Raw genomic sequence first — 27,888 nt, 5'->3', positions numbered from 1 at the left:
ATGACTGATGCCCCCACCGGAACTGACAGTCCAATGGGGAGAAAGACATGTAGGCAAAACTTGCCAGTCATGCATCATGTAAGTGAAGCACATAGCAGGTACTTGGAGAGCACAGAGGCAGCATAGAGGCCTCAAGATGACAGGTGAGGATTCCTGGAGAAGATAACTATGAGGTGAATCTGGAAGGATAGGTAGAAGTCTGATAGGTCAATGGGGTCTATAACCTGTGCCAAGGTGAGGAAGAGCATGACCAGTTCTAGGAACAACACAAGTGACAGATATAGCTGGTAAGGTAGGCAAGGAGCTGAACATAAAGACCATTGAATGCCATCTAAGAATTTTGATTTAACCTTGGAAGTGGTGATGGCTATTGATGGATTTCAAGTGAGAAAGTGACATGATCAGGTTCACATTTAGAATGTTCATTCCAGCAGTTTATCAAGCCTCACCACTCAAAATACAGGCCACAGACCAGGATCATCTCATGAGAGCATCTTAGAAATGTTTTTAAAAACTCAGTTCCCATCCCAAGTGTAACTAAATCAGAACCTGCATTTTAAAAAGCTCCCTAGATGATTCATATGCACATGAAACTTGGAGATGCACAGTTAAAAAGGAGGAATTTTCACGAAAAGGAAAACCAGTTAGGAGACATGACAAAGATTTGTCATACCACCCTTTGAAACAGCTCTTTAGCAAACACCTATGTATAGGTGTCCTCAAAAACATCCAAATGATAAGTGAAACACTCAAGCAACACTTGTATAGGCAAGCTGAGTTTTTTCTTCAAATTACCTTCGTTTTCTACCAGATTAGCCATAATCCCATAGACACAACCACAGCATGAGAACCATAGGTCATGTGTACTAGGAGATGTAAAAGTATCTATTGCGGAATTTCAGGTAAAGTTTTAACAGAAGGAGGAAAATTTCCTTTATTTAGTCTTTATAGTGGATAGGCAATGAGACCATAGTCTTTCTAGCTTTATATCAAACACCATGTGTGGAGTGAACACTATATTGGTAGTGGGAAATCGCAGACCCAGACAATAATCAGTTGTGGATTTAAAAACTGCTGATTGGCTATGCTGAGAGATACATAAAGAAAGGCAGAGATAGGCAGAGATAGAGAATGTAAAAAGAAAGATGGGAGAAGCTATGTGTCTTGGAGAGGTCTTTGGTGGAGATAATTTCCTCTCTTTGCTCATGGGCAATGGTGATAGTGGGACTAAGATGGGACAACCCCAAGGCATTCCGTTTCATCAGAAAATAGCCTTCCCACAGAAGTGAATCATCAGGAGTTTGAAAGAAGAACTGTGATCTACTAGGTAAGAAATAGGGGGGTTAAAAGGACAAACAAGCAATTAGTCTATAAATAAACACAAGTGCACCTCATCTTTAACAATCAGTGTGTTATTGAACAGGGTGTACAATTGGACTGGGGTTAAATTAAACCTATTTTGAACCCATTCTGAGAATTTGCTATTTAAAGGAATCCTTTGTAAAGTGGATAATCACCCACTAATGAAGCTTTTGTTAAATCTGGAGTTCTGCAACGCTGAAGTTCCCAAACAAACTGTGATTGGAAGATCACCCCATAGATATCTGGAGGAGTACAATGTATCTGTGTGCCAGAGAACTGAGCTTTGTAAAGAAAGTCCAGTGGTTAGGGAACCCAACCTCAAAAGGAAATAGAATTCTGTCTTTGAGGAAAGTGGGTGTGGATAGATGGAAGAACACATAACTTGGTGACTAGAAGATAATCTAAGACCCAAGGGTCAAGAGAAGCATGTGTGAGACTGGTAAGGAGAGAGCAGATGGATCACACATTGGAGGCAGACAGAAGAAAGGGTGAATGACCACAGAAAATTATACCTTAATCATGATTAAATCCTTCTTTATTCTTCTCAAGATTTCTAGTGCTACTGTCCAGAATGTTTCAAAATACTGTTAATTCAATTACCTGAGGGGCATCTGTGAATTCTTAACTAGCTAGAGAGACATTCTGGTAGGGAGCAATGTAATATACAAGCAATTTAGTGTTAATCGAGTGATCTTGCATATCCGGATTCTAAGTGCCAAAAGGAGATATATTCTCCTGTGCTGGACTACTCGGCATGCCTTCACAGAAAATATAGAGCTTGAATGGGAAATTGAAAGATGGGGCAAGGTTGGTAACTTGGAAAGGGAGGTAGGAAAAGTCAAACAGAATTAAATCCAGAGTTATAGCTTTTTAAGACTCTCTCTTTGATCCCTGGCCTGGAAACTTCCACATGCTGGAGTTGTGGCAAAAAATAAAATAAAATAAAATAAAATAAAATAAAATAAAATAAAAAATAAAAACAACAACAACAACAAAAACTCTCTCTTTAAGTTACCAAGCACAAGTCATGGACTCCCAAACAAAAAGATATATCTAGGAGTTCCTGTCATGGCTCAGTAGTTAACGAATCTGACTAGGAACCATGAGGTTGCAGGTTTGATCCCTGGCCTTGCTCAGTGAGTTAAGGATCCGGCATTGCAGTGAGCTGTGGTGTAGGTCACAGATGTGGCTCAGATCCTGCGTTGCTCTGGCTCTGGTGTAGGCTGGCAGCTACAGCTCCGATTAGACCCCTAGCCTGGGAACCTCCATATCTGCAGGAGCGGCCCAAGAAATGGCAAGAAGATTAAAAAAAAAAAAAAGATACATCTATCCAGTTATAACCATGGTGTGGGACTCCAAGAAAGAGACCAGGATGGGGAGATAAGGACCAAGTATGTTCCTCTTCCCAATAGCCATCATCATACCCTCCTTGGCACCTTACACTTTCCACAAAGTAGAATGACCCTTCCTACAGCCCAAGGATGAATGAGAAGGCAGTCAGGAAGCATTAGGCCAAAAGAGAATCAAAAACGAATTCAACAGATGAAAAAGAAATCCAAGAGATGGGCCAGTGAAAGGGTCAGAAAGGGGTTAAGTAGAGTCAAAAGAAGCTCCATTTAGATTTCAACCAAGATCAGTATCAGCAATTTCTCAAAAGCTTTTAAGACTGTATGTAACTTAGCAACTGACCTATGTTTGTTTTTGTTTTGATTTATCCATGTCAGTTCCTCTGTAGTTACTATTAGAGGGGAAAAAAAAGGCTTAGGATTGTGCATTTACTGAGGGATGAGAGGTTAGGGAGAAAGTATGTGCGATGTCCTGTTTGGCAAGGTTGTGACAAGGCAGGACAGCAAAGAGATGAACAAAAGGTCCAGTCCTTTGGGTCCTCAAAGGAAAAATCAAAGCCTGAAGGCCACCCTTGGCATCCAGATGTCCTCTCAGGAGAATGTGTCCCAGAAGGCCCTTGGTGGGACATTTCCTTGAGATGCTTCAGAATTTTCTTCTTCACCTACTTGAAAATTAGACCCAAAACACATGATTCATCTTCATAGAACCCCCCCCTCTTGTGTCCCATACCAAACCAAAGGGGCTGGAAAATAAGTTAGGCTCTCTCACAGTTGACCTGTAACCCCATGTGAACTATCAGCCCTCCATTCTCACCAGATTCCTGTTCTCTTCTTAGTGAAGAATATTTGGAAACACCATGGCTAGTGAGTTCTCCCAGTTGTCAGGGATGAATCACGGGTATGGTAGAAAGAAACACACACTCGCACACTACCACCACCACCACATACCTTGTCCTCCTCTTGCTACTGCCATGCTGTGGCAGTTGCAGGCACAGCGCCCAAGTTTCTAACTAGCTAGGCTGCATAACATGCATATCAGCACCACGCTGGCGGACAGCTCATAGCAGGGCTCCCTGTGGAACTTGTCCTAGAAATTCTTTCAAAACTCTCAGTAAGGCAAAGAAAGCAAACTTTCTCTTATGCTCAGCTGCCCTTTTCAGCTCTTTCTGTTCCACCCTAATATGGTATGTACGAGACCCTTCTACCTCCAGAGATGGGGCCCAAAGAATGATCAAAAAGAATATCAAACAGGTCAGTTCTGGGAGCTGCACTTTCAATAAACAGATCAAACTGCAGCAGCTTAGCTCAGGGGACAGGGCTAATCTGCCTAAACTGTGATGAGGCAAAAACATTGACACACATTTGCCTGGCAGCCTGCAGGAGAATGAGCTAGGCTCTCAGTTCTGGAGCCCACCCACTCACCACCAATTCCTGGCCAACTACCAGGTGTCCTACAGGTTCTTCTTATCCCCTCAGGAAGAATCTTTCTCCTCAAAAGACACACCCCATCCAACATGACGTAGCACCTGAGACACCACATTGGGGCAGCCTTGAAAAGTGGCCATATCTCTGCAAGATGTAATTCATGACAAGTTCATTAGAAATTAATCTAATTCATTCTCTTTTATTCATTTATTTATTTTTCTTTTTATGGCCACACCTGTGGCATATGGAAGTTCCCTGGCCAGGGGTCAGATCAGAGCTGCAACTGCTGGCCTGCACCACAGCCACAGCAATGCTTGATCTGAGCAGCATCTGCGACCTATGTTGCTGCTTGCAGCCACACCCGATCTTTAACCTACTGAGTGAGGCCAGGGATCAAACCTGCATCTTCACAGACGCTATGTCAGGTTTTCAACCTGCTGAGCCACAGTGGGAACTCCTTGTTCCTTTTTTAATAGATAGCCAACTAAGAACAAAAGGAAATGGAACCTCTCGTGTGTTCCATATTTTGAAAAGGAGAGGGCCTCTAGATTAGGTAAAATGGAAAGAGGACCAGGAAGAGAGTCTGGAGTCCTGGGTTCTGATTGCAGCTGTGCTTCTCCATTGTTGGTTGACTAGGTAAATCTCTTCCCCTGCATGAGCTTCATAGTCTCTTACATCATGGGCCCTGGAGAGGCAGGGAGCAGATTCTAAAAGAGAGGTCAGGATCTTGCTCAGCCACTGGGTATTATGAGGTATCTGAGTGAAATATTTTAGCACAACCAATAAGGTATGGAGGCAGGTGGGTGGAGATGTAATGCAAGGAACTGCTGTCAACACCCCTGAAAAATCCAGGAAGATTACGTCCACCTGGACTTCCAAGTGAGGGGAAAAGGACTTTCCTTGTCTTTGCAAACACCCAGCCCCCTGCTACCTTTCCCTGCAGTGATATGAGTGGCTATGGTTCCCCCTCCTAGGCAAAGAATGCTCTAAGCTGAGAACCATTTCTGAACAATTTGTGGCTGGTATGTCAAATACAATGAAGCTTCTTTATTCAGCCAAGAGATTGAATCCAGCATCATCTTCCTGGGAGGCACAGGGAGGGATATAGAGATGCCTGGAAGGAGACAGATATAGAGAAGGAAACTTTTCTTGAGCACCAACTTGTGTCAAGCCCAATGCTGGGAGGTTTGTATCTATTTTCTCATTAGATTTCAGACATCACTATTTCAAAGTGAAAAGGAATAAACCGCCATGAGAGATTGAGATGATAATGACGATAATCACAGTAGAGATAATGTGCTATGGAGAAGTCTCTTAATTTCCCTCCTCCCTTTCTTAGTTTGCTCCTAATCACCCTCGCTTCTATTTCCTGCGCTTCCTTCCTGCGATGTGAGGCCTCTAAGGCTGCCTTTGGTCTCAGTCATAAAGTGATTCTGGGAAAACAAAGAGGTTTGGTCTCCATATTGAGATCCCCCAGGGTAACCTTGACCCAAAGGGAGGCTTCCAGGGAGAAGAGCAGAAAGAAGAGTTCTCCAGAGAATGGTGCATTCAGGCAGGGGTATCCCTGACTCATCTTTCTCTCCCCAGCTTCCACCCTACAGAGGCCCCGCCCAGGAACCAAGTGGTGAGCTCAGCCTGGCTCAACACAAGGACTCCAAGTTTTAATCCCAATTAGACTCTCCATTTGCTGCTTGGCCCTTGATCTCTTAAGTAGTGTCTACACAACCTCCAAATCACCTTCAGTTGAATCTGAAAATGTAGTCATTTACCTAGAGGTGTAGGCTCCAAATCTTTGAACTAATTTGAAAGGATGCATTTATTGAATTGATTAAATTAGCCAGATGTTTTCGCCATTGTTTTGGCATGGCCTCGGGTTCATATCTCATTATACAGCCCTAGAGCCTGAGGGGAAGGATGAATGAGAAACGAATGTGCATTTTTTTTAAAACCCAGCGTTCTGCTTAGTACACTTTACTTGAATAAATTAGAGTGAGTACACTAGGTTTCTATGAACCAAACCTAAGAAAAGAGTCCCCTCCCTGCTGCTGACCCTTCCTTAGTAACAACTATAATTCACAGGGCATTTTATAGTTTGTAAAGTTCTTCCACATTATCATTTCACTGAAACTCAATGCAAAAAAGATATTTTTTTAACAATCCAGAATCAATATTCTTCCATCCATAAAGATCACCTCCCTCTGCTGTGATATAAATAAAATTCAGCTTTCTTGTGCCTGTTATCAGGCTCAACTCTTGGGATCTGGGATTTGGGGGTCATTCACACCCAAAAGAAAGCAAATCTGGCTCCAAAAAAAGATCTTACAGAAACTTGCCGTCGAGATGATGTAATAAGTTCAAATTTTGCTGGACCTCTCTACTCTAACACCTAGCATTAATAGATAACATGTTTTTAAGAAAACATTTAAACATGGAGAACTTGACTCCAATGCCAGATCAACATTCCCATGTGCTATAGATGAAACAGAAAAACAAGGGCTAGAGTAAGCAAGCTTGGAGCCACAGCTGCTGGACCCAGGGCCTGGGAGCAGCAGTAGTGTCTGGGGTCCACTCCAGTAGTCACTCCAAGTGTTCTTTGTGAGACTGAGGACCACATCTGGGCTTACTCTAGAAGCCACAAGCAGGATGGTGCTCCTCTACTTCCTCAACCCCTTCCACTCTGCTCTTAAAAAAAGGCTCTAAACCACTATTGAATAGAGAATTTTTAGGACAGTGAAAATACTCTGTATGATACTGTAATGGTGGATCCATGTCATTAGACATTTTTCCAAACCCATAGAATGTGCAATACCCAGAGAGAACTCTAATGAACCCTAATGTAATTCACTGGACTTTGAGTGATAATGATGTGTCGATGTACTTTCATTGATTATAACAGATGTACCACTCTGGTGGGGGGATGTTGATGATAGGAGAGGCATACATTGGAGGGGAGGGGAGGAAGTCTATAGGAAGTCTCTGTACTTTCTCCTCAATTTTTCTGTAAACCTAAAACTGCTCTGAAAAATAAAGTCTATTTTTTAAAAAAACAGCTGAGAGCTCCCTTATTCTGTGCTTATTCTGAATTGGGGATCTAGGAGCCTGGAGCAGGCTGTAGGAGGACCAAGAGGCAGTCTCATCACCAGGAACTAACTAAGCCAACCACTGATATAGCTGGGTCAAATGTTGCTTAGGAACAAATAAGATGAGACTTCCCTGTCTTCTGTGCTGGCTCTACCACCTCTTCCCAATCTCTAAATTTTAGAGTGTCCAGTGTCTTCAGCCCCTTTGGGCTCTATCTATTCTCACTCCCCTATAGTGTTCCTATTGCTTGATGCTTCCCAAATTTATGTGTGTAGCTTTTATCTCCCTCTCCGAGCTCTAAGCTCATATACATAAATTCTGGGAGGACAGAGACTGCCTTAATTCATCTGTGCATCCCTCCTGGTACCTGGGGCAATACTGAGATAGCAGGTCCTACTGAGAGGTGGTGCGTTAAATCCTCTGCTTCCCAAACACAAAGGTGACATTGGTGGTACAGCCCAGTGAGTCCAGTACTCATTGTTCAGGCCCATGGTTTCATACCCAGGATGCTGGAGGGTGGCAGGTCCCTTTGGCATTCCAAGAGCCTGTCCATCTTTGCTCCTACATGAACACCACGCTTTTACCAGCCTTGACTGAAATACCATCACCAACATATATTTTCAGCTCCCACACAACGGGAAGCAAAAACAACAGAAATTATTCAGCTCCATCAGAATAATTTCTGGAATAAATCCAAGAGGTTCCTGGGGTAAGACAGGACAGGATTTCTCCAAGAAATCCTGAGACAGTTGGTATAAGTTACCACTGGAATAGTTTGCCCACGTGGTAGGTATCTTCTAAAATAACCCCCAATCAGCCCCCCCCCTTGGTATTCACACTTCTGTGTAATCCCCTCCCCTTGAGTGTGGGCTGTAGATATTGACTCACTCATAATGAATAGGATATGGCAGAAATGATGGTATGCCACTTCCAAAATTCAGTTATAAAAAGACTATGGCTCTCTTTGGGAACTCTCCCTGCTTGCTCTCTCCAGAAGGGCAGAGGAGCTCAAGGCAGCCCTGTGGAGAGGCACACAGGGTGAGGACCTGAGTTCTGCCAACAGCCACGTGACTGAGCATGAAAGCAGAGTCTCCCCCAAGTTGAACCTTGAGCGCCAGCTGACAACTTGACTGCAGCCTTGTGAGGGACCTTGAGCCAGAACCGCTGGCTAAACTGCTCCCAGATTCCTGACCCACTTAGAACTGTCAGATGATAAATATTTGCTGTTTTCAGCTGCTGTATTTGGGGGTGATTTGTAATGTAGCAAGAGGTAGCTAACACACTAGCTTTCATATGGATTGACCCCATGGTGCTGGATACCTAGTTAGCTGTCTCCTGTAATTGTTCAGCTGTTAGCACACATTCAATTGTGACACACACATTCAGTTCGGTTGTTATGCAAGTGTTGGTATTTCATTTTATACTGGATGCTAAACGCAGTGCTGAAATATAAAATATTCACTTAAATGCACAAGAAAGCTCTCAGATCCCGCCTTACCTTGGGTTCCCGAGAAAGCAGTCTGAGACAAATCTTAGGTGCCAACACATTACTAGTGATGCAATTCCAGGGCCACCAAGGTGAGCAGGGATAGGGAAGAGAGGCGGGGAAGGATGGAGACAAATGCAAGGTGGTAATTACCAAGCTGGCTACAGCTTCACAAAACCACACAGCCAGCTGCTCGTCATACCCGAGGTCTCCAGAAAGACCATATGGAGTCAGGGCACCTGGACCAGTCCAGGAGGGGGAGAAAAAGGGAGTCATTTATCTGTCTGTTCCTTCCTGTCTGCTGTCTCTCCTTGGTCATGCTTCATCTGATGGGGCATTACAAGCCCCCTACACTTGCACGTCATCCAGCTCCTCTGCGGAAGCCAAGTCCTATGCGGGGACCTGGAGCTTCCCCTGAAACCAAAGCCTCTGTAGGTGTGTCAGGTCACCCCTGGGCACTGGAGCTGTTGTGGCTACCACCACAGCAGACGCTTTGGAGGCCTTGCCAAAGTCTGGTCCTCACTCAGGGGAGGCTGGGACAGATGGCAGTGTTAGGAGATGAGGTGACAGAGGAAGCAGCTGGGGTTCATCGTTGATCAGGCAGCCAAGACTAGAGGGCAGGTGAGGCTGAGTAAATCAGGGAGGGACATAAAACGGGTCTGGAACAGATGTACATGCAGATGAACCCCTACTCCTGGGGATGCTACTTATATATCTGACTTGTGTGTATGGAATACACATTCAAGCATTACCTGTATTGACGTGGATTTTATTCTTTGTCCGCGAGGAAGAGCCACCCTACGCAGGAGGTTTAGAGGAAGAGTTCTGGAGCTTTGAGCAGATTTGTTTTGTGGAGACATCCTTCTTCCTCAGAAGAATCCCACTTTCCTGGAAATTTAATATTATTTAATTCTACCATCTGGTTTCATGTCATGATGTCACCAAGAATATAGGACGATGGGATGGGTGCTGACCCAAGATGAGATTGCAACTGAGACCTGAATCAATCTTTCAGAGGGCTCTGGAGCTAAGGTGGCCCTTCAGGGTTGTCCAAAAGTGAAGGCAAGTGACCTGGCCTTTTTAATCCCTGTGTTACGCAATCATGGGGCAGGGCACTCCCTGAGCAGAATGGTACCTTGGATGTGGCAGGTCTTTGCTGCCAGAGAAAATCTTAGCAAGAGACATAGCTCCAAGCCCTTCGAAGCCAGCGTTGCCGGTGGCCAAAGACAGGAATGTCGGCACCTAAAAGGGGACTAGGTGGGATGTCACCATATCCACCGCATTGGCTATTATCTTGACTAAATGTCTCATGTTAAGAATTACAACTTAGTCTAGGTTCTCCCCCCAGAATTGAGCACATCAATTCACTCTAGACTTTTCCTCCCAGAGTCATAAAGATTTCCCATTAGCTGTCATAAAAGATCCCCTAGAAGTGTTTAGATCACATGATGTTTCTTTCTGGGCCCAGAAGAATTCCTGATTCACCAGAGTGATAGGGACAGGAGCCAGGCCACAGGTAACCCCAAATTCCAGGAACTTTTTCCTTTATAAATACTCTGATATACAGATTCAGCTTACTTTTCTTTTCTTCTTTTTTTTTTTTTTTTTTTCTCTTTCTTAGTGCCACACCTGCGGCTAGGGGTCGAATCAGAGCTGCAGTCACTGGCCTACACCGCAGCCAGTGGCCTACACCACAGCCACAGCAACTCCAGATCCAAGCCATGTCTGCGACTTATACCACAGCTCATGGCAACACTGGATCTTTAACCCACTGAGTGAAGCCACATTCTCATGGACACATTGGATTCTTAGCCCGCTGAGCCACAATGGGAACTCCCAGATTCAGCTTTCTTAACTGACATGCCTCAATTTCTTTGTCCCCCTGACCCAAAGGGCAAACCCAGCTATTTACTCTAGACCAACAGATCACTGTCCGGTCGCCCTCCTGGACTCAAAGAAACTGGTAAAATAAGACGAAAATGCCTCACTCCTAGGTCAGAAACCTCATAAACCTCCCCCACCCTTGCTGTGGCCACCCTCTTCTGAGGGTTCTCCCTTACCTGCCGCTGTGCTCCTCTACGGTTCCTGCTGCCACAACTGTGGCAGTGACCTGTCACGTGATCAAGTCCTCAAACCTGGCTTGCTCATCAGGCCTCCAGGATCACCCAGTTCCCCAATGCCAGTGCCTCTCTAAGTGCAGGCCAAATGCATTGGGGTCTGACACAGTAAATGGGCCCCTACCCTGGCTTTTTTCAGAGCAGCTGTTTGGGGTTAGTTTTGATGTTGTTGTTGTTGCTTTTAATCTGCTTTACACACTGATCTTTATATAAGATGTTTCCTTTTTCTTCTTTTTTCTTTTTCTTTTTTTTTTTTTTTTTTTTTTTTTTTAGGGTTGCACTCACATCATATGGAAGTCCCTAGACTAGGGGTCAAATTGGAGCCACAGCTGCCAGCCTATACCACAGCTCACAACAACACTGGATCCTTAACCCACTGAGAGAGGCCAGGGATCGAACCCACATCCTCTTGGATACTAATCGGGTTCCTTACTGCTGAGCCACAACAGGAACTCTAAGTAAGATGTTTTCTGAAGAAAGATCAAGAAAATAGATTTGAAAATCTCTCCTCTTGTCCAACACTGAAGTCTTTAGCATCAATGACATTAAATTGAACATCAAATTGACCTCCGTTTCGGTAAGCAGGCTTCCTCTTTCTGAGCACAAACTCCCATCCCTCTGACACTTGCTAATTTCTCACTTGAACTGGGGAAGTACAGGGTACAGTCCTTGGTGGTTTCCAGCTAGCATTGCATAACTTTTTTTTCCCCATTGTTACCTCTCCAGTTGCCTTCTATTATGGTAAGCAGTATTTGCTTACCATCTACATTTCTGATATAAAGTTTTCATTTTAAATAAATATGTTTCAGATCTTTAAATGAATAAATTCAAAGGAAACGATTAAGTAAAGGAAAGGGCAGGCTCACACAGTTATGACAAAGACCATGAAGGTGGTACATGGATGAATGCCACCCTCCATGGGGCAGTTACCTCCCGCTGGGTGTTCCATCTGTGGTCTGTCATCGCCATCATCCAAATACAGCACAGCAGGAGTTCTCCACCTGATTGTGCAAAAGAACCAGATATTTTAATTCAATATGTTGGAGGTGGGGCCCAGGAATATGCATTATGGCACCTCAGCTTATTCTGATGCCTGATTATCCCCTTCCCAACATATCAGTTCTCTAGGTTCACCAGACCAGGAGTTCTTCAAGGTAATAAAAAACAAAAACAAAACTTATTTCATTTATATTTAGCTGTGTTTAGGACATAGTCCCCAAATAAATGTTTGGGGACTACAGTCATGCAGATAGGACAGAAACCACAGGAAATTAGAAGTGTCAAACTGGGAAGATCTTTCCATCATATAAATAGATAATGAATCTCAGAGAGGCTGAACTCCTCATGCACAGCCCTTGGCTAGTGAAAAGCAGAGTCACAACAAAGGCTAGGAGCTGCACTCCAGCTCATAGTCTTAGACCATTGCCTCTTGAGTTGTCGAGCCTCCTGTAATTGGAGCAGAAGCTGACAAGAACTTAGATCGTGGGCACATATTCAGTTAGTTTGATTCACTCTGTTTCACAGTATAGTTCAAGCTCTGAATGTTTGCAAGAGCATAAGGGAGACTAAGTAAGAGAACCTGTATATACCTGCAGAATGGAAGAAAAAGAACAAGCAAATCTACTCTAAGGAATTAGTAGCAACTTCTTCAGATGCAAGTGTCAGCCACTGAATCTATCCTGAAACCCAATGAATGAAATGCCTTAGTGACCAAAGGAAGTTGGGCCTCTCCCCAGTGTGGAGAATGTGAGGTCTGTGTAGCCATTTTTATCCATACCGATGTCCCTACTGTTATTGCCACAATATGGGACCCGTTGAAGATCTCTCTGAGCAATAGTTTAGTGCAGTAGTTAGCATGTGGGATTTACAACCAGATTCTTGGCTCAAATCCTGACTCTGCTTCTTACTATCTCTATAAATCTTAGTCAATTACTTAATACCCTTTGTACCTTTGTTCTCTCAACTATCACTGGAATAATAGTAGTTCCTACTTCACAGGGCTTTTCCCATGTCAAGGGTCAGGACAATGCTGCCTAACATGTAGCATGTATTTAGTAAGTATTAGCAACTATTTTACATTTTTTAATAATTACCAAGCACCTACATTAGGCATCATGAAAAGTACAGAGTTGCCCTCGAGTTATGTTCTGAACTGAATGCTTATGTTCCTCCAAAATTCATACATTGAAACCTACCCCTCAGTGTAATAGAATCAGGGGGTGGGATCTTTGAGAGGTGCTCAGGTCATGAAGGTGGAGCCCTCATGAATGGGATTAGTGCCCTTCTAAGAGACTCCAGAGAACTCTCTTTCCCCTTGTGCTGTGCAAGGACACACTGAGAAGATGGCTGTGTATGAAACAGGAACCAGGCTCTCAACAGACACTGAGCCTGCTGGCAACTTGATCTTGGACTTCCCAGCCTCCAGAACAGTAAGAAATAAAGTTCTCTGCTTTATAAGTCACCCCAGTCAATGGTATTCTGTTGGAGAAGCTCTCTTCTCCCCTTGCCCTCTGAGTAAATATCCTATATTCCAGGTAACCCAGACCCCCTTCTCTGTCTGTGTCATGTCCTTACTTCTCTGTGGCCATGTACTCCTGTCTGAAATATGTTTTCATCTCTACCTGTCAAAATCCTATTCAACATGCAAAGCCTTGTACACAAATCTTCACGGCAACTCAACTTTGAATAGCCACAAACTGGAAACAACCCAAATATTTGTTGAATGGATACACAAATTGTGGTATATCCATACAGTGGACTTCTACTCAACAGCGGAGAACACGCTCTTAACACGTGCAACAACATGGATGACCCTTAAAAACATTACACTAAGTGAAAAAAGCCAGATGAAAAAGAGGACACACTGTATAATTTCATTTATATAAAATTCTAGAAAATGTAAACTATTTTATAGTGGCAGAAAGGCGATCAAGTGGTAGCCTGAAAATGAAGACAGAGAAAGAAGAATTACCAAGGGCCTCAATAACTCTCTGGAGGGTGATCAAAATGCATGTTATTCTGATTGTGATGATGATGTTTCACTGATTTATACATATGTCAAAACTCATAAAATTGAACATTTTATATATGTGCAGTTTATTGGACAACAACTATACTCCCAAAAAAGATATAAGAAAAAAAATGACAGGCAAACACAAAACACAAACTTGAAAAACTACTAGCAGAAAGCCAGTAAAGGAGTATTAGTCATAATATATTATATGCCCCAACAAAGAAAAACTGCAAATAAAGCAATGGAAAATGTGCACAGAGCACAACTAGGTAATTCAGAAACAAATACAAATGACAAACATGCTTGCATATAAAAGCATTCTGTTTGTACAGAATGTAAAAATACATGCTATTCACCAAGGGTCTGAAGGACCAGCTAAGAGGCTCTAAAATGCTTATCAGTGAGAAGCAGGGCGAGGACTTCTCCACAGCATTTTAACTGCATTTTCATCCCTTTTACCTTCATCCCACCAGGCATCCTGAGTGGCACCTGGCATGCCAGTTCACCAAATTCCTTATGCGAAACTGAAGCCCTGTCTCACATATATGCATCCTTAAATTGCACCTTTTCAATCTAGACTTTAATGGAAAGTGAACATATCCTGATCACAGTGGCATTTACTCCAGTGCAATACCAAGAAGGAGTAGCTACTAGTCCTCAGGCCTGGACAGAGCTCTGAGTCAGCTTTCTTGCAGCCAGTATTCTGCTACAGTGAGTGGGGAAACACAAACTCCTGCACCTCACAGGGCAGTCTGGTCCCAGCTTCCCCTTAGGAACCCAGCACAGAGCTTCCTGCCCTGAATCCTGAGTGATATCTTGAGTTTTAGCTTGGCACCTACCGAGGCGCTGTCACATCCTTGTTTTATTCAATTTTCCCAAGAACCCTGAGCTACTGTGATGAGCAACAGTATCATTACCCTTATTTGCAATTTGAAGAAGCTGCGGCTGGGCTGGCCGTTGGGCGCCTTTCCTCCAAGTTGATCGCTTGATCAGAAAGGGGAGGAGAGCCTCCTGGTGCAGCGCTGTGCCCAGCACCCCGAACACGTTGGGAAGGAAAGCTGAACGGAACTTCCGCCGAGCCCCCGGGGCGGGTGCACCTGCAATGCGATCTGACTGCTCAAGGATTTCCCTTCCCCTTCGGCCCTGGTCTGCCTAGTTGTTCCAGTCTGTTTGCTCGCAGCGGACTGAAACTGACACGGGGACCAGGGAGCTGGAGCTGAGCGGGGTGGGGGGTGGGGGGAGGCCGGAAGACGATCCGGGAAGGAAAAATCCCAGGCGATCAGGGAACAAACAGGAATGTCCATAAGAAGAGGGAGACATAGAGAAAAAAGTTGGACAGCTGAGGACACACAAAGCTGCAGAAGCCTTTATGAAAGGGGAAAAAAAAGAATGAACAGATGATGGCTCATTTATTAATTATTAACAAACAAGTAGCACTAATGAATAGCATCATTAAAGGGCGTTTTGTGAATATTAATATGTAGTTATATCCTAAATAATGTTCTCTCCTTGGCCAGCCAATGTCTTCCAATCTCCCTTCAAAAGTCAATTATTTTCATTACAACCACCTCCCCTCAAACCCCGCAGTCACAACCCTGATTTTGGGTCTCTCTAATCCTTATCACCAAGAAGTCACTGACAATATGATTGTCTACCTTTATTTTTACTGTCTGCATCCCTGCACTAAAGCATATACTTTACAAAGACATGGATTTGCACGTTTTGCATTCTGATGTGAACAAGTACCAAGTTCACTGTAGATGCTCAATAAATATTTATTGAGAAAATAAAATAATACTAAATGGAAAGGGCAAGGGGTTTCCTTCAATGTGCCACACCCACTTCCTGTAGAATTCCTCGCCCCAGTCAGCCCTTTCGCTCATGTAGGGCTTGCAAGAGAAAAACCGCAGTTCAGCCAGGAGTTTTGCCTTTGCCTCTGAGCAGGCTTCAGGGAGCAGAGAGGCTGGAACTGAAAGCCCCACCTTTGAGCTGCTGGCTGCTGTCTCCTGGGAACCCTGGGCAGCATCGTCCCATGCAAGCACATAATCAGTGAGCCAGAGTTGAGGGGATGGAATCCTCTCCTTGTACAGATACTGGACTTTGGGGTCCAGGGAGATGGAGTGACCTGCCCAAAGGTACATGGTGAGCTCCTGAGTCCCTCCAATGTCTCTCTTGATTCATGGGGATTTGTCGAGAGGTGGCCGGTGGCTCAGCTCTTGGCAAAACACCCAAGGTAGATGATGCACCGTGAATCTTGCAGCTTTGCCTTCTATGTTCTTATCCCTTCTCACGCGTGCACAGGTCTCTCCTTGCCCAGCGTTACCAGAGCTTGGTGATTCATCCAGAGACTGTGCTTGGTCCAGCAGACAACACCCTATTCCAGAGGGGAGGAGGCTCCGGCATTAGGGTTTCAGTCCACAGGAAACTGAGTGGAAAGATAGTTTGCAGAGGAGGTTAAATTTGTTCTCTAATATCTGTTTTTGTTTTTGTTTTTTTCAAAAGGCCTTGCTATCTCTTGAAACCCAGGTGACAGAGCAGATGTCCAAAGTCAGGAAATGACTGGCCCAGAGTGTCTCTATGCGTCAGAGCTGTAGGAATCCAGGTTTTCTGGTTCCTGGCTCTCTGCCGGTAAATTTCTCTCGCCGCCATTATCATCACATCTTGAGCAGAGAAGAGCCACATATATAAGGTAAATTTCAGACAGGTTTTTCCTAATCCTCCCAGATCTAAGTAAGCCTGATTTTTAGGAGCTTGTTTTCACCCATGCTCTTCCACATGGATAAAGCACATCATTAGAAACTGCCAATGGAAACGTGGAGCAAGAGATAAGAAACCAGCAGGTAAGATAGGCCACAATGATTCCTATTTGTTGAGCATCTAATACATGTGAAACACTTCTGATTATTCATCATCAAGTGTAATATACACAACAATCCGACAACATAGGCTCAGAGAGGTCAATCAGCCTACCAAGTGTCACACAGCCATCATCAGAGCTGGCATTCAGACTGAGGGCTGCACAGCACCAGAGGCAATGTTGATGATACTTGTCATGGCACCTGCCTAAAATCCTGGCTCAGTGGGCAACATTAGGATGGAGCAAAGGACCAGCTTCCCATCTACTTTCAGGATGATGACTCCCTTGTCCCTTGGGTCCTGCCCTCTCCACAGAGTCCCTTTCCATCCCGCGTTTCCGGATTCAGTTTTCCACAGCTCCCGTTGCCATGGCATTAGGGGCTCTTGACACCATTCAAAAACCCAGAAGAGGAAAATAAGAGGACTCAGCTCTTTGATTTGAGAGCTGACCAGTTCTTTTAAAAGATAAACTCAATCTGGTCCTTGAATTCAAATTTGAAATGGAAGATGGATAATGGCACTTGTAGGCATTGGAGTTATTTAGCTTCCTGCTCCAAGAATCTCAGTCCCCTTTTCAGACATGATCTCATTCTTCTCTGCAGGACTTTAGAGAGACCAGAGAAGAGACCCAAGACAATTCTCTGCAGGGTGAGATGAGAGGAGGGCTCATGGCCCCCACCCCTGTGCCTGAACTTGTTCCCCCTCATTTTTTTTTCTCCCAGCATGGAAGATAAAGATGTCACACTACTGGCCATGTTACAAGTAAGTGGGAATTTATGTGAGGCCCATCCTTTGCCACATCGAGTTTAAAAGATCAAGAAATAAATATGCTGCAAGTCTTATAGACTGTTATGAGACGGATATTACTGTTTCAAATCCCATCCCCCCACCACCCAGCACCCACTGAGCATCTTCCAGAAGAGCAAACAGGAGCCCAAACTGAACTGAACAGAAGGAGCTTCAGCTACCTACCATCACAATAACCTCTAGGGACTGGGACCACTTTCCTGCAGCCAGGGAGAAGCAATTTCCACTCCCTCTCTAGGATGCTCAGAGAAAGTTTTGTTCATCACTCACTCTTTTTGGTCTTTGATTTTCCTCCATGACTACTTGCTCTTAGCACCTTGGTATAGTGGAAAGAAAATGCCCCTCAGGGTCAGACAGACTTGTATCTAAAGCTCAGCTCTTCCTCCACTGAAAGAAAAGCTGTGTGTTTTTAAGCCAGTTACTGAATTGTCACTCAATCTCAGGGCTGAGAACAGTCTGGACCAGCCCATTTGAAGTCCAACACCCAGATTCCCTGTCCTAGTTTACTTAAGATAAGGTATCAGAAGATTCCAGGTACTTCTTACGGCAGAAATTGGTACAACATTGTAAATCGACTATACTTTAAAATAAATAAATAAATTGAAAAAGAGAAAATTATGCTAAAATCTTCCCCCCCAAAAAAGGTTCCCAGGTCCTTGATTTATGCTTCAGCATGCTAGTGCTTGCGCTTCAAATGTGTTTAGCATTCAGTTTTAGTTTCCACATCTCCAATTCTCCAAGTTTTCATATTTAGATCCCATGGTTTAAATCTTGATTTAAGTTTTGTTGACCAGTTGTCAATACAGAGGGATCTGTTCCAAGTTCTGTAACAGGAACACATACCAATTTCCAACTTGGCTAAACAACTCAGTGATGAAAGCAGAAGAGCCATTGCTTTTGTAGAGCTTACTGTTTAGTAGCCAATTTCCCAGTTTGAAGGTGAGGCCAAGGGTGTTAAGCGCTATTTGTTTAGTCATCTATGAATCAGCGCTCTCAGCTCTCAGCTCAAACTGCAAAGGAAATTTTATTTGAGATTTCTACCAGTCTCAGCCTTGGGCAGCATATAAACATAGAAGAGAGAAGTGGCCTAAAAGCACAACTCTAAAATGTCCTATTCCAGGCAGTACACTGGAAAGCCAAATGCAGCAGGCACTACCGAGAAAGAATTCATTCAGGAAATCATCCTCACATCTAAACAAAACCGTCTACTTACCTGTCTTGTCAGAGTTAGTTTCCAGGTTAGTAGGGCTTGGGGAACTAAAGTGATATTCTGATAATTTTGAGTTGTAAGCATTCACAAATCTTGTAGAGTCCAGCAGCCCAGAATTCAAAATCCTTAAGCAAAAGTCTGGGGGATTTGGAGTTCCCGTCTTGGCTCAGTGGAAGGGAATCTGCTAGTGTCCATGAGGACACAAGTTCGATCCCTGGCTTTGCTCAATGGGTTAAGGATCTGTTGTTGCTGTGACCTGTGGTATAGGTCACAGACACGGCTTGGATTCTGTGTTGCTGTGGCTGTGGCATAGGCCAATGGCTACAGCTCCAATCTGACCCCTAACCTGGGAACCTCTGTATGCCTCGGGTACAGGCCTAAAAAGACAAAAAGATAAAAAAAAAAAAAAACTTGGGGATTTGGATAGCAATGAGGCTAGTGGGTTTGGGGTTTCTTTTTAGGGTGATGCAAGTGTTCAAAAATTCATTGTGGTAATGGTTGCCTAATTGTGAATATTCGAAAAACCATTGAATTGTATGCTTTAAATGGGTGAATTGTATGGTATGTGAACTATAACTCAAAAAACTGCTTTTTAAACTCCTAGACATTTAATTCTCAGTTTCATTAATTTCATAGAATGAGGATAATACATTAAAATGCTGCTGTGGAGACCGAGTGACTGTAGTTAAGTGCCAAGCACTGATGTACAGTAGATGCTCAGTTAATAGGCTCTCTTATTGTCAGAGCAGTAGTAGTAATAGTGACTATGACAGTGATGGTAGTGAAATTATTCTCACATCCTCCATAGTTTCTTAATCTACTGTAGCCCCAAATTTTCTCCTTTCTCTAGATTAATTATCTACACATTTCATTTGAAAGATTGAAAAATTAATGATCTATCTTTTTGTGATAGCTATTCTATTGTTGTTGAGAACAATTATTCATATCTTCTATCCAGCTAGTTTTATAGTTAAAAGTAATTTTTTGCTAGTCTATATCATCTTTCAACTACTCTATGAAACCCCAAGGACAGAGAAAGTATCTCAGGGGCCTTCCCAACAAAACTTGCATTTGCAAGGCTCTCCATATTATTTCTTGACTGGGCTTTATTATTGCATCTGTTGGGAATATGAAATTAATCCCCTTACAGCTTCTTTTGTCCTTCTGTTCCCCCATCTGTCCTTTCTTTTCTAATCTCCATCTAGTGGCCTACCAATCATCTATTTACAAATGTGAAGAATTTGTCTTTAAAAAGGGCTTCCTGGAGTTCCCGTCGTGGCTCAGTGCTTAACGAATCCGACTAGGAACCATGAGGTTGCGGGTTCGATTCCTGGCCCCGCTCAGCGAGTTGAGGATCTAGCGTTGCCGTGAGCTGTGGTGTAGGTCTCAGATGTGGCTGAGATTCCACGTTGCTATGGCTCTGGTGTAGGCCGGCAGCTGTAGCTCCAATTAGACCTCTAGCCTGGGAACTTCCATATGCTGTGGGTGCGGCCCTAGAAAGGACAAAAAAAAATTCAATAAAATAAAATAAAAATGGCTCCCTCCACTTTCTACCACCCCTGTACATCAGACAGTACACCAGAACTGAGAGGAAGAAATCATTGTTCCAGCTCATAGATCATCAGCTAGTTAGCCTTGCAGAGAAGTATGGGAATAATACCCTCTCACTATGTTCCTTTGAGGAAGATTAACAAATATGGGCCCCAGAAACTCTTTAAATACAGAATCTTGGGCCCCAAAACTGGCTTCTAAGAAGCAAAAGGGTCTTGCTACTTGACAAATACCTCTTTCCCTGATAGGCTTCTTGTTCTACATAACCAGAGGACATCCTCCCTACCAAAACAAACAAAACTACACAAATCAAGGGATTAAGTTCGAAAATGAGGCTTGGCACCTGCAGGAAATAGAACCAGCTATGATTAAGGGTGAATCTGGGAGTTTTCGTTGCGGCTCAGCAGGTTAAGGACTCAAAGTTGTCTCTGTGAGGATGCAGGTTTGACCCCTGGCCTCCCTTAGTGGGTTAAGGATCTCCCTCAGTGGGCAATTCCAATTTGACTCCTAGCTTTGGAACTTACATGTGCCATAAAAAGCAAAAAAAAAAAAAAAGAATAAATCTGAATATCTAACAAAATAGAATCCACAAGCATGGAGAATATGTCTCCTAACTACTGCCAGCTTACATCGTCAGAAACATATGGCTAAGAATGGCAGGAATAAGTGAAATGCTTGGTTTAAGAAGCTCAGTAGATTAACTGTGAGTATTGTTTGTGGAGCTCAATAGCAGGTCAACTGTGCACTGTTTGTTTGACAAATGGCCTAGACTCATCTCCTGACCAGCAGCTGAGTGTATTAGAATGCTTTTAGCTGCAAGTAACAGAAACCCCTGCTCAATCAATAAAGAACTTGATTATCTCATATAATAGAAAGGCCAGACAAAATGCAGGTTTCAGAATTGATTGATTTCATGGCTTGGCAGTGTCACCAAGCACCTAGGTTCTTTTCATCTCTCTACCCCATCATCCATGGTGTTGGCTTTAACATTAGGCTGGTAGCAATTTGGCAGCAACAATTCTCAGCAGCACATCCAGACACTTTACCATCTCTTAGAGGTAAGGAAGCCTTTTCCAGAGACCCTGAAGCACTAGTTGCTGGCACAGGGGAGAATGATACCCTTTCCCCAATCAGGCCAACTCTGGAGCTGGAGGTGAGGTCCCCTTTCCAAAGGTGCATGGTTATGTGGGGGAAAGGAGGATACAGGAACACAACTGGAGTTCTGTTAGGAAAGAAGGAGAAGTGGAGGCTGTGTGGACAACCAAGCATGATCATTGCACAAACCACCTGAGGACATAATGGAATGACTGGCAAGGTCTGAATGCCTATATGAGCATATAGGCAGGAGTTGCATTGTCCACAGTCTTAGGGCTTACCCTCCCTTAGAGACAATACAAAGCAGTCTTTCTTAGGAACCCTATAGGAAGGTCAAATCCTGCAAAATACATGGCAGCAATGAGTGGACATGATATGAAAGTAGATAGAGAATGAACAGGAACATGTGGGCAAAGACTAATAAAAACCCACAGGCTTCTGCAAAGTTCTGGGTTGTCTAACTGCCAGTGAGAAATGAGGGTAGAGGAGAGGCTGTGTAGCTGTTTCCAGGAGTACTGTGATTCTCTGATAAATCAAAGGTGTCAGTGTGAGTGTCCCTGGCTTATTAAGTTAATAGAAGAAGAAAATTTTTCAGATGCAGAGGGACTAAAGCCAAGTTCATAAACAGCAGCCAACTCAAGACAGGATGACGTGTCCCCTTGAATTGTCCTGGCCTCACTATCTACACCTCTCTGATGGACATGGTTTTACACTTTGATAGCCCACAGTGGTTAAGAAACCAGAAGTGCCAATATCTTCCCATCAACAGTTTTGTAGGGATGGTTATTATTAATTACTGGGTAGTCATCTGCAGTTAACAAAATAATTTCATATAAACAACCCCATTATGTTGTACTTAAGTTAGATATTTGTTTTCATCCCCCTTTACAGTTGAGGAAACCGAGATTAAAGGAAGTTAAGTAACCTTATCTTGCTGCAGTGACCTCAACTGTGAAGAATTAGAATTATGTCCGGGGCAGCCTTTCATAGCCCTAGAATATCAATGTGTCTCTTATTGCATAATTTGAGGCATCTCTGGGGTCCTGAAGATTCTCGGAGGCTATCTTCTACTTTGGCCTGAAATTGAGCCTGGAATTCCTACTAGTGGGATCATGCCTGTTAATCTAAGGCATCATGACTGCAAAAGGTCCGTGGACTGCCTAGGAAAGTGGAAAAGAAATAGGCATCCCATTCTCTGTCAATTATATTTCAGTGTCCATCCTTGCTTTCTCTGAAATCTACAGCGATTTAGCCAAGTCTTGCATGGAAAACAGTGAGCCAGAGGTCCAAGGAAAGAAAGAGCATACTTAGAAAGGAATGAGATTAGTTATGGGGATGGGCAAAGAGATGCCACGGGATTCCATGTTCTGTTGGGGCAAAAAGGATTAGATAAATGCCTCAAGCAGCTAGAAAAACAAAAAGGAAACCAAAGGACTCTGAACCAAACTTTAAAGGACTCTGAATTTGCCCCTTGGATGCCGAGCTTTCCTAAGACCCCAGGTTCCAATCTTCAGCACAGCTTGCCAAGGACACTGAATCAAACGCAGAACTCCCAGTGTAAACAGCCAGAGTCCAGGCCCAGTTTCCCAGAGGCTTACCTCACGAGGTGCTGTCTTCGGTGCTGAAGTATCACAGCCTGATGCTGGGAACACACAGAGGCAGCCAGGGCAAATCCAGGCTTTGCCACACTCTAGGCTCTGTTTCTGACTTCACATTGGGGTCACGTAGCCCTCGATCCTGGAATTGCTTTTTTCAGAACTGGGACATAGTGCCTTAATTGCTCACCTTTGCTTTTACTCTCACCGCTCAAACCAGCTTCTTGAAAGCCCAGGAAAGGGATTGTTGAAGCTTCAAGACCAGTACCAGGCAAACTGCCAGCCAGGTCAGAGCATGTGTCTCTAATATCCCAAGAATCCACTTTTCACATCCCATTTCCTCTTTCTGTGGTTCTTCCTGCCCAGCTCCAGTGCAGCTCTTCCACAGCCTGCTTCCCAAGCCCAATCTTGGAAGAGAGTCTGGGAGAAATATTTTATAAACCAGAGTGAATTTACATCAGTGTGAGACTTCATTTGAAATCTTACATGCCATGAAATGAAAGTTTACACTACCATTTAAGAAAGGTATTGGGAGGGCCATAAGGAAGGGGGAGAGCTCTCCAGGCTTATAACGTCATACCCATAGGCAGCTTCCTATTGTCTTTACATGTAACTAGTTCTCATTACTATTATCATTACACAATGTGAAATGTTTGGGTGTAAGAGGAAAAAACACATTTAACTCATTATTAACCAAAAATATTTAGTCGTTAAAATGAAACATAAGGATGACCAAAACACAGGCTCTATTCTCAAGGCATTCCCAGTCTAGTTGGGGGACAGGTGGCATATTACAAATTAATCATTTATATACCAACACTTGAGCCAGGTTTCACAGAAGTCAGAGACAAGCCTGGAGGATCTAGGCATGGATCTAGAGAAGACATTTATTAATTTAATAAAGGGGGACAGAAAAAAAAGTGCAGGTTTTATGGTTAAAAGTTTGGATTCCAGTCCTAACGCTGCCAATTATGGTGTGTTCTTAGGAGCATCTTCTATCAAATAAGAAAAATAGTGTCAGACTTACTGAGTTATTTTAGAGATTGAGATAATACAAAAAAATACTTCCTAAACTGCGAAGCACTATTAAATAAAAAGCTAATCATTTTCTGAATGAGTGACAATACCTACACTTGTATGTAAGTGCCATGAAGGCAAGGCTGAGTCTTTCTTGCTGGTTACAGTGCCTAGCACAGAATCATGTTCCCAGAGAGAGTTATCAAGAGCATTCTGATTCCAAAAGAGCTCTGACTTGAGGAAGAAAAATACAATGTTTGTCCTCAGTGGCCAGTTCTGCCCAAGCCACCCCTGGGGTGCAGGGCAGAGAGGTGCAATGGAAAAGAGACGGCTCTCACAGGAGGAGTTGGCCTAAAACATTAGCTCCAGATGGAATTTCAGCTGGAAGCATACAGCAGCAGCTGAGCTCAAAGAAATGACTGAGGTTTTCTGGACCTCCTCTCTGGCTGGTGGATGAGATGAATCAGAAAGGAATAGAGGACAGGTGGTGCAGGCAGACGGGAAAGGAGATGGGATGAGGAGAAGCAAAAGAGAGGTCACGATATAGGGTCACATTCCAAATCTTTTGCTTAGGCGGAAATTTTCAACTAATACAACTGCCACTGGATATCACTACAGCTTCCTGAAGAGATACTTTTTAGAAAGAAGATAACATCAGATTACTAAAGTTAGAAGAGATCTTTAAAATGATCCAATTCCACACCTTCATTTTACAGATAAGATTTAGGGCCAAGAAAGGTGACGTTCAAAGTAAAAAAAAAAAAAACAAGATCCTGAAAAAACAGAACTAGGATTCAGGTCTCCTAATTCTCAGGCCAATTTTTATTTCTCACTACTCAGTAATTGAATTAAGACCAAGTTTGAGGTGCTGCAACAAGTAAACCCAACTCTGCAGAGACATAAAGAATAAATAAAGGTTTTCCCCACTCATGTAGCAGTCACGATGTGAATGTTACACTGGGTTGGATTCCAGGAAATAGACCATTAAGGAGACTTGTGTGTCAGAGGTTTACTGGGGGCAGCAGGACAGAGGGGTTGTTGCAATTGCAAAGAAGCTTCACCACAGTGAACTCTGTAGCTGGGGTGCTATCAATCATGTTGGAGTTTTCCAAAATTGAGGCATAGGGGCCAGGCCTTTCAACCCAACATTAACCAATCATTGCCTGTGGGCTGTCCCTGGAGGAGGAAGTGGAATTTCAGGTGGGGCAGCTCTCCTTTGGCCAAGAGTGATTGCTGAAGAAGAATTCAAATGTGAACCATTAGCAGCCAAAGCTCCCAGAATTGGGGGTAATTAAGTGCTTGTGCCCTGAAGAGGGAGACCTAGGCAGCCCACCACAGCATCCACTGCAGTAGCCCAGGTTTGGGGAGGGGGCAGCAGCCTCATTCCTCATGGTCATTTAGGGAGCCCATCACTGCTTGGCCATCCATCCCTTAGAGAATCATCATTACTCACATATCCAAAGCTGGGTCAATATAAAGTCTGGGTTGATGTCATAAGGAAAGAGTGAGAGTTCCACATGTGGCAGAGTTAAGTGGAGTTGCAGAGCATTCTATCTTAGTTTTAATTAAATTAACCTCAACCCCCACCACCACCACACACACACACACACACACACAGAGTGGATGCTTGGCTTAGAAAGATTCTCATGGGAGTTCCTTTTGTGGCTCAGTGGAAATGAAACTGACTAGTATCCATGAGGATTCAGGTTCGATCCCTGGCCTAGCTCAGTGGGTCAGGGACCTGGCATTGCCATGAGCTGTGGTGTAGGTCTTCCATATGTCGAGGGCATGGCCCTAAAAAGCAAAAAAAAAAAAAAAAAAAAAATTCTTGTGAAGAAATTCCAAATGGAATGAATACTAATAACACAAGCAACAAGACAAGCTTGCTAGTGGAAACTCCTAGTAGGTGCTTGACCGTATTACAAAGATATTCACAACCATGTTACAAAATCAAAACAATGAGGACTTTTTCTGACCCAAAAAGAAGTTAGCCAAGATTTGTTGAAATTATCACAAGTTTTTGAAATACCATTTAACATCCACTACCATCAATAATGACCTCATTTCTAGTGTGCATATATATATATATATAATATATATATGCATGTATATGTGTGTGTGTGTATATATATATATATATATTTTTTTTTGCCTTTTTGTCTTTTTAGGGCTGCACCCATGGCATATGGAGATTCCCAGGTTAGGGGTCGAATCAAAGCTGTAGCCTCTGGCCTAGGCCAGAGCCACAGCAACGCCAGATCCGAGCCACTTCTGCAACCTACACCACACCTCATGGCAACGCTGGATCCTTAACCCGCTGAGTGAGGCCAGGGGTTGAACCCGAAACCTCATGGTTCCTAGTCGGATTCGTTTCTTCTGCGCCACAATGGGAACTCCTCTAGTGTATATTTTGACTTGAAGTGTCAGCTAAGGACATAAGTGTGTTATATAATTTGCAAATACATAAATATACATATACAGAGGGTACAAACATAAATAAATTTTTACTGATGGAGAGGATACTCAGAAAGATTCAGCGATCATTGCCAGAAATTACGTAAATTCTTCATGATCACCCTGTGGCTGGTGTTATTTGCAGATAAGAAAACTGCAACTCAAGATGGTAAAAACACCCAGAGCCCATCAGCTACAGAATCTTTGTGGAAGCGAAACTAGCCACCAATGAAAGTGGTACCCCAAAATTGAGTGAGCAATTCAGGGAGACATCTGTGGATATTAGAAAGCGAACTCCGCCCCTATAGCTAATGAGTCCCAGGCTCTGCCCTGTTCTATTTCCAAAAGATGAAGGAAAGCAGGCACCACAGAGCAAATCTCATCCTAAGAGGCTGAATGATGTCACCCAGAACCCTGGAGGCCCACAGAAGTATTACCCTTTAAGAAAAAAAGCCAGGTACTCCCTCTGGCATTTATTTAAGGACACGTAGAGACCCTGTCACTATCCCCAACAATAAATACCAGTGTTGCCTTGGTGTATGACTGGAGGAGGAAGCAAGATCACAATCCCAGATGACTGAATCCAACTTCACAAGGAAGACCTGATCTTGGCAAAAGCCAAGGTTTTTCAAACTCATCCCTTTGGGGGTTGCAGTGTTTAAAAGTAAATTTCTTCCCACCACTAAAACTCGCTGGGTGGAAATAGCCCTTGGAAGAATGGAAACCCATGTCCCTCTGCAGCAATCCAGTCTGCCTCCCAACGCTCAGAAATGTGCTGTGCTCAGCATTTCTGTGCTGATGCAGCATCCATGGTCAAAAAGGCGGGCGGCTGCAGCAGCCACAGCAGCAGTTGCTCTAGGGGGTGGAAATCAGATTGCACCATTTCTACCTCATTTGGCAGCAGAAGCACCGAGTCAAAAGGAAGACGAGGTTCTAGTCCAGAAGCAGCTGGGCTATATCACTTTAAAGGTGGTAAGTAAAATGGCTATTCATTGGGGTGTTAGGTTTTTGTGCTATTTCCCTAGGTGAAGATTCTGGGTGAAAGAGGATGCGGGTGTGTGTGTGTGTGTGTGTGTGTGTGTGTGTGTGTGTGTGTGTGTGTGTGTGACTGTACATATGTATGGACATTCATATTTTCAATGAGCAGCAATACTTGGAAAGCTGTGAGTGGAATAAATAAATAGAACGTAGAATTGTCGAGAAGGAGGCAGGCAGAGAAATCATGCATTCCAAGCTCCTTGTTTCCCAGAAGAGGATCCTGAGGTTCAGAGAAGTGAAGCCCTTTGCCTGAGATTACAAACCTAATAAGTTACCAGGTCTAGAAGTCAGTGTCCTGGTTCCCAGTGCAGGATTCTTCCCACTGCTCTACCTGGGTGTAAGATGACCACCTCTATGCCAAGGGACTTGTATCCCTAGGAATAGACTGAAACCTGCAGCCACAGCATTAGTGTCACCAAGACCTTTCTTGATGTT

The sequence above is a fragment of the Phacochoerus africanus genome, chromosome 15 (assembly GCF_016906955.1).
Source record: "Phacochoerus africanus isolate WHEZ1 chromosome 15, ROS_Pafr_v1, whole genome shotgun sequence".
In the NCBI taxonomy this organism is placed as follows: Eukaryota; Metazoa; Chordata; class Mammalia; order Artiodactyla; family Suidae; genus Phacochoerus; species Phacochoerus africanus.
Note: the sequence above shows the minus strand (reverse complement) of the source record.